General features: G+C 45.7%; 1 protein-coding gene and 1 pseudogene across 1 annotated transcript in view; both read left to right on the top strand.

Annotated features, from left to right (window-relative positions):
* Positions 1 to 8,213, top strand: part of Cryl1 (crystallin lambda 1) — a 115,653-nt gene that overhangs the window by 60,056 nt on the left and 47,384 nt on the right. The window lies entirely within an intron of this gene.
* LOC115064629 lies at positions 821 to 923 on the top strand (annotated as a pseudogene).

Genomic DNA, 8,213 nt, shown 5'->3' with positions numbered 1-8,213 from the left:
CACACACACACACACACACACACACACTCTGTAATTTTTAAGAGGTGAGTAGAACTAGTATGGCGGCTCATGACTATAATTGTAGCCTAAAGAGGAGGCTTCCTGCCAGCTCAAGGGCAGCCTGGATTGCACAGAGTTCTGGGTAAGCTTGTCGCAAAAAAGCCAACCAACCAACCAACCAACCAACAAATACACCCCTGCCACCCCACCCCACCCCAAACCCAAAGGAACCCAAAACAAAAAACCAAGTTGGGTGGCAGGTGTGGGGAAGGGGATGGAGATGGGGATAGGGGTGGGGGTGATGGTGGCGGTGGGGTTGTTTCAGAGAATAGAAAGCTTGGGGACCTTAATGTAGCAGTGTGTTTTACAGTTCTCGAGAAGGAAGTAGGTTCATCTGGACTGACTTAGAAAACCCAGAGACCAAGTTGCGGATCCCTTCTCTGTCTCTCTGTTACATCACTGTTTTGTTTTGTAAGATAAGGTCTTGCTGTGTAGCCCAGGCAGGCCTTGGGACTCTTGCCTCAGCCTCAGTGGTGCTAGGGCTGGAATGTGAGCCCTGTTGGTCAATGACCTACATGCTACTGGTTTGTTGTTGTTGTTGTTGTTGTTGTTGTTGGTTTTTTTTTTCTTGCATCACTTGTGACAAATGATAAGCCTTGGAAAAATGCCCCTGGCAGTACTGGCAGTCGTGACCCTGAGGGCAGGTGAGGAACAGGGCTGTCCTGCTGGTGTTCTCTGCCCACCCTGGTCACAGGCCTGTTCTGTAGAATATATGAATGGGTTTTATGTCTTTTGGTGTTTTGCTCTGACATACCGGTTTGTGCCCTTTCTAGGCTGACACAGTCCTGTAAGAGGCTAGCACAGATGGGTAGAGGAAATCTCTATAAACTCAGAAAAGGCGCTGCAAACCTCCAGCCACAGCTAAACCAGGAAAAAGAAATATCAATTTGATATGAAAAGGATGTAGTTTTAGAGATTTAATACTCCCTAATAACAATCCTTTCATCAACCGTGAGAAATTAAAAACAGAAAAGTATGGCGCGTGACCTCATTTACATTCACTGTCACCTTAACATGTCAGGCCAGTGAGTGTTCTTAGCTCATGCATTTCCCTATATTTCTTTCTTCCATGTAGTCCTGGCTGTCCTGGAACTCACACTGAAGACCAGGCTGGCCTCTATTTCAGAAATCCACCTGCCTCTGCCTCCTGAGTGCTAGGATTAAAGCCATGTGCACCATCATAGCCTGACTCATTTATTTCTTAGCAGAAGGGCTCAGTGGGCACTCTTCTCAGTGTCGTTCCCCCTCCCTCCTCCTGAAGGCAGTCATCAGTACAAACTTGATGGGTGCCCTTCCAGATTACACTTTAATATGTGTATACATTTAAGTTTGATTTAAATGTGATATGCTGCATGTAGTTTTTGAACTTTGCTTTTTTTATGTAGCCTCATACTTTTTGCAGTCTGTTCTTACTGGCACATCAGCCCCCTTTTGTTCATTCACAAGTCAGTTGACACGACAGTGTAATAGATTATGTAATCCCCCTTTGATGGGTATTAGGTTTTCTTACTTGTTTGACTTTAGATACAATGGTGTCCCACACAGCTGTGTGTGGCCTCCTGGTGGCCATGTGACTACATTTGTTTCTGTTTGCACGCTCCGTGTTAACGTATCTGGCTTGGAGGACTTCTGTATATCCAGCTCACGTTGTCTTGTGTCATCTCATGCTATCATACTGTCCAAAAACATATGGAAACATAATTTTCCAACTACAGCGAGGAAATCTATCTTGGTTTTGTTTTGTTTTTCAGGTGTGACATGATAAGCATGGACTTAATCTGCATGTCTGTGGTTCACACTAAAAATAAAGACAGGACCAGCCTGTCTCTGCTTAAGGAGATGGCAGGAGGTGGGTTTAGCAAGGTCATAATGACCTCTAAAGCTCCATAGCTCCTCTGGGAAACAATGGGCCAGTGTAACACCTGACTCAGAGGAGGGATACTAAAATGTCTCCAGCCTGCTAGAGGCTGCAAGAAAGTTTTTATAGGACAGATTCACTAGCTGGATGTGGCTGCACAGTCCTGCACTCCAGTGCCGAGGAGGTAAGAGGGTTGACATGAGTTCAAGGCTTGCCTGGGAGACATAGCAGGTTCCAGGCCAGCCATGCTCCACAGCAAGATTCTGACTCAACAAACAAAGAGGGAATGTGGGGGGAGGAAGAGAAGGAAGAAGAGAAGATGAAGAGAGACAGAGGTAGGCAGAGAGAGAGAGGGGAAGGGAGAGGGAGAGGGAGACAGACAGAGACAGGGGAAGAGGGAAGAAGAGAAGGAAGAAGGAAAGAAAGGAAAGAGACAGATACGGATATACAGAGATGGAGAGAGAGAGAGAGAAGGAAGAAGGGAAGGATGAAGAGAGACAGACAGGCACAGACATACAGAGAGAAATACAGACATACAAGGAAAGACAGAGATAGAGGAAGGGAGAGAAGGAAGGAGGGAGAAGGAGAGAAGGAAGAAGTGCGAGGGAAGGGGAGAGAGAGATTAAGTCAAGACCAATTGGCTCCCACTAGAGTGATACAAGGAGAGCCTCATTCACTCCTTTTCCTAAGTAAAATCAAGCGCTAACTGTACATGGCGTGCATGTTCAGGCAGCAGTGACTGGAAAGTCCCATCTCCAACACAGGCTTGTGTGTGTGCTGATCTGTTGTCTCCCCTCTCCCACAAAAGCCCACTTCTTTGCAATTTTTTTTTATTTGAGAGGAGTCCAGTGAGACTTGTCTAAATTCTTTGTAGTGAACACATACTACTTTTTTTTCTTTTTCTTTTTTTTTCAAGACAGGGTTTCTCTGTGTAGCCCTGGCTGTCCTGGAACTCACTTTGTAGACCAGGCTGGCCTAGAACTCAGAAATCCGCCTGCCTCTGCCTCCCAAGTGCTGGGATTAAAGGCATGCGCCACCATGCCCAGCTTCACATACTACTTTTGAAGTGATACAAACATACTTGGTTTTTTAAAAGAGGCTTCGCACACAGGCGTCTCTGGCAATCATGAGTGACGCATGAGTCACTAAGAGGTGGCCTCATGGACGGGAACCTGAGTTTGGTTGTCCTGTTTGTTCAAAGCCTGTGGGCTGGACAGACTTGGCTCCAAGTCCTACTACTGTTTGTTACTTCGCTCCATGAGTGCACGAATGTTTCTCATTTATAAAACGTGGGGAAAACAGGCTGTTTGTATTATCTGTGTCACTGGTCTCTTGGGCTGGTGATGAGGGGAACACACAGTAGTCAGGAAGGAAAGAGGAAGAGGAATGGACCTATCATACAGTTCCCTTTAAAATGGCGCCCCTCCCACTGTGGGGAGCAGTGACCTTTCCCTAGGGTCTACCTCTTAAGGGTTCCATCTCCCAATAGCGCCATAGGCTGGGGACTAAGGCACCGTCGTCATTACATGGACCGATGGGGATCATTTCAAATCCAAACTGTAACAAGGTTACTCTGACATCTGCTTACTTATTTTTGCGTGTCTGTCCGTGTCGTGCATGTCTTGTGCATGTGTATGTTTGTGCATATGTGGGTGTGCTTGCCTGCATGCGTGAGAGACAGCCAGAGCTGACACTGTGCCCACCTTCGTTGTTGAGACTGGGTCTCTCACTGGACATGGACATCAGCTGGCTGATGAGTTCCAGGGTCTGCCTGTCCCTGTGGCTCCAAGGCCCTGGGCTGGGGTTACAGATGCATGTGACCACACTCAGCTTTTATGTGGGTGCTGGGTATACACTCTCAGGTCCTCATGCTTGTGCTGTGGGCACTGTACCCACTAAGACATCTCCGCCTTACTCTGAGGATTAAATGAAATGGCATATAAAGTTCTTGCTGTGTACCAGGTATCCTTTGAAATGCTTGGAAATATTAGTGATAATAACATACGCCAACATTTCTCTGCTTTTTTCACATTTGGGTGCCATGTCATCACCTTTGACTGATATCTGAGTCTGAAGGCGGGCAAAGGCACATTCCTGCAGGTATTAGAAAACAACACCATTTACCCACTGCCTAACCAAGGAGTGAACCTGGTTATCTGCCCCGTGGTTGACCAGAATTAAATGAACTGCTAAGACTGGAGGCTCCCGTGTGATATGAGCCTTGCATAGCCACAGGCCCAGACAAGGCTGAGCAGATGAAGCCTGTGATGTCTTTGAGAATATGGCAAAGAGTCGGGTGACTGCTTGGTTATTATCCTAAGTGTAGGCTGCTGAATGGCTTGTGCTGGTATGTAATGGCTTCCTTGGTGATGGAAGCTGCCAAGGAGATATTCACACTGGCAAGTCACTGAAAGTCTTGTCTGCCTAAGAGGTTGGGAGGGTTCCAGAACGTCCCTTAGGACAGTGCTCAAACCTGTCCTAGTTTATTTTGTTGCCTGGCTCTCACACTGCAGACTCTTGATCATTGCGTTTACCGTGTGAGCGCTGGAAGCACATCCCAGCGTCCACCTACTCCAAGGCCGTCATTTGTATCCTTAGCCCAGAGAGTTCTGCCAAGCCACTCTTCTGCCAACCCACCAAGCCAGATGCCTGGCACAGACCTCAGCTCCAGACCCCCCACACTGTCCACCCGACTTCCTGAGTTCATTTTAGATCCATCTCTTGTTTGTCTCTTCTGCCACTGATTTAGATTTCCCGAGGGTTATTCTGATTGGTTCTCCATCATTTAAAATTCTCCTATCATTTTTTTCCCCCTATCAGTAGGACACAAGGCACACTCCTTACTGTGGCACTCCCTGTGGCTCTTGTGAACTGTGTATCTCTTGTCTTTCACAGCCCTTGGTACTATGGAGGTGTGAGCATGGCTGTGCGCAGGGCCCTGCCGGGTGCATCCTTTGGGGGGGAGGGGTTCCTGGCAAATCCCCTTATTCAGTCAGGGCAAATGGTTCCTAAGCACTGGTCCATACTAGAGAACAGAAATGAAGCTTGCTCTAGAGGATGCCTGTGAGTCTAAGACTAGCATGGGATACATAGTGAGACCCTGTAATGAAGGAAAGGAGAGGGAGGGAGAGAAGCAGGCAGGCAGGAGGCCCTATAATTTGAAGTAGGAGGTCTCAAAAATGAGGTATAGCAGTCTGGGAAGATGGCTCAGTGGTTAAGAGCATTGGCTGCTCTTTCAGAGGACCTGGGTTTGATTCTTAGCATCTATGTGGTAGCTTACAATTGTCTGTAACTCCTGTTTCTGGGGATGTGATGCCCTCTTTTGGCTTCTGTGGGCACCAAGCATGCATGTGGTGCACAGACATACAAGCGGGCAAAACATCCAGACACATAAAATAAAAATGAATACATCTTTTTCTTTTAAAGTGAGCTGTAGTTCTGGGGAGATGTTGAGGTCAGCAGACAGCTTGTCGTACACATACACATAAGGACCTCAGTCTGATCACCAGAATCGACATGATAAATTCCAGCCATGGCTGCAATGTAGAGATAGGTAGACCCCTGGGGCTCTACTGTAGCCAGCCAGGCCAGTCTACTTGGCAAGCTCTAGGCCACGTAGACCCTGTCCGGAAAAAACAAGCAAGCAAGCAAACCAAAAAGCAAAGCCAAGGTGGATTGCACCTGAGGAATGGCATCTGAGATTGGCTTCTGGACCCCACAAGCGCTGGTCCTGATATGCTCCTGCATCCACACACAAGCGAATTATAAAACTCACAGGCTTTGGGACTGGAGAGATGGTTCAGTGGTTAAAAGTACTTCCTACTTGAGCAGAGAATTGAGTTTAGCTCCTAGCACCCATGTCAGGCAGCTTACAACTCCCTGTAAGTCCAGATCCACTACCGTCCTCTGGCCTCACATGGGGCACAGTCACACACATAAAACAAATAAATTACACATTAAAAAAAACCTCACTGCCTGGGCAGTGGCGCCACATGCCTTTAATCTGAGCACGTGGGAGGCAGAGGCAGGTAAATTTCTGTGTTTGAGGCCAACCTGGTCTACAGAATGAGTTCCAGGACAGCCAGGGCTACACAGAAAAACCGTGTCTTGAAAAACCAAAAAAAAAAAAAAAAAAAATTCTGGGGCAGGGATGTAGTAGCTGGTGACTTCTTGTCTAGCATACAGGGTTTGAGGCCCAGCACCACATAAGCCAGGTGTGGTGGCGCATGCATATAAGCCTAGCATTTGAAAATCAGAGTGTGTATTATTTAACTTTGTAAGTTCTCAGAATGATTTGGCTCTTTTGGTCCCTCTGACTTCTCTTTTTGTAAGCTAAAATTTCTCTGTTTGCTTGTTTATTTATTTTGCAGTGTTGGGATGGAGCCTGGAATGCTGGGGACACATGGCCACTGAAAGCTAGTTGGCTAGCCTTTGAATTTTTGAGACCGGGTTTTGCTGTGTAGCTCTGGCTGGTCTCAAACTTGCAGTGTTCCCATCTGTGCCTCTCCAGCTCAATTTATTTATTTTTTAATTGATAGATAAAAATACAAAAATTGTAAGGCTAGGGAGATGGCTTGCTATACAAATGTGAGAACTTGGGTTTGAATCCCCAACACCCATGTAAAGGTCTGTGCATGGCTGTGCACCCTTAAACCCTATTGGAGCCAGAGACAGGTAGATCCTGGGTGTACACTGGCCAGCCAGCCTAGTGCCGGTTGGCCAGCTTCAGGTTCAGTCAGAGACTGTACCTGAGGGAATCAGGCTGAGAGCAACGGAGGAAGACACCTGATATCCTTTCTGGCCTCTGCGTATGCTTCTCTGCGCCTGTGCACCTACACAGCCACACGAGTACAACCTCTCCCACATACAAATGACACGTATTTGTAGGGTGTTTTGTAGTGTTTTGAGACGTGTAGACTTGAGAATGTTGTGTACTGAAGTCTGACCTGTTTCCTCTGTTGATAGTTTTTGTATGATTGGTAAGATTTCTTGATGCCAGGAATTAAACCCAGGCACATGAGAATGCTCAGTAGCCCACAACAGACATGCTCGACTTGGTGTGTCACTTTCAGGAATTAGTTTGCTGAAATCTTGCTTTCCTGCTTGTTTTAGACAGGGAGTCATGCAGTCTAAGCTGGCCTTGAACTTTTTATGTAGCCAAGGATGACCTTGAACTCCTGGTCCCCCTGCCTCTACCTTCCAAGCACAGGCAGGCAGCAGAGGCCCAGTTCCTCTCTTCGGGTCTCTTAAGGGTCGGTCTTGCATTTTAATAAAACTCTGATGTTTGCATAGCAAGCTCTCTCACCCACTGAGCCATCTCCCCAGCCTCAATTTTTGTGTTTTTATGTATCAGTTAAAAAAAAATAAATTGAGCTGGAGAGGCACAGATGGGAACACTGCAAGTCTGAGACCAGCCTGAGCTACACAGCAAAACCCTGTCTCAAAAACTCCAAGGCTGGTCTGCACTTCGGTGGCCATGTGTCCCTAGTACCCCAGGTTCTATCCCAACACTGCAAAATAAACAAACAAGTAAACAGAAATTTTAGCTTACAAAAAGAGAAGTCAGAGGGACCAAAGGGGCCAAAATGATTTAATAATTTTTAAAATAATTTAATATTTTTTCTTCTTACTCACCTTGCACGCATAATACTATAAACTGCCCTTTCAACTCTGTTTTCATCGAAACCAATTATTTTATGCGTTGTTTTCATTTTAGCCAAATTAAAAATGTTCTAATTTCCAGTCTGGCTAGCCCAAGCAGTGTATATAGCTATATAGTGAGTCCCAGGCTAGTCTGGGGTACAGAGCGAGACTTTGTCTCAACAAAACAATGGCAATTTTCCATGATAACTGTAATTTCACTCTGGATTATTAAGATCTGCATTAATTAATTTCTAGATATTTGGATATTTCCCAATTATTTTTCTGTTGTACATTTCTATCTTAATTCGATTTTAATGCAAGAGCATGCCTGGATGATATCTTTAGTTCATGGCCAGAGTAGGCTCCATTTTTGTGACTTATCCATCTGTGCATTTGGGAAGTGTGTGTAGTCTCTCCTGATGGAGGAGTGGCCTATGAATAGTTAAGCAGATCAAGTTGGCTGATACAACCAACCAACAGCTGCTGCAACAATATCTGTTTGTCCTGAGAAGTCATTACTGAGGTCTATAATGGTAGCTATGAATTTGCCTACTTCTCTTTTTAGATCTTAGTTCTTACTTCACATATATATTTTTAAATATAAAGAAATTAGTATTTAATATCCAAAATAGGTTGTCTAATATCTATCTTT

Source organism: Mus pahari, chromosome 8, assembly GCF_900095145.1.
Source record: "Mus pahari chromosome 8, PAHARI_EIJ_v1.1, whole genome shotgun sequence".
In the NCBI taxonomy this organism is placed as follows: domain Eukaryota; kingdom Metazoa; phylum Chordata; class Mammalia; order Rodentia; family Muridae; genus Mus; species Mus pahari.
The sequence above is the reverse complement of the archived record's forward strand: the minus strand, read 5'-3'. Positions and strand labels throughout refer to the sequence as shown.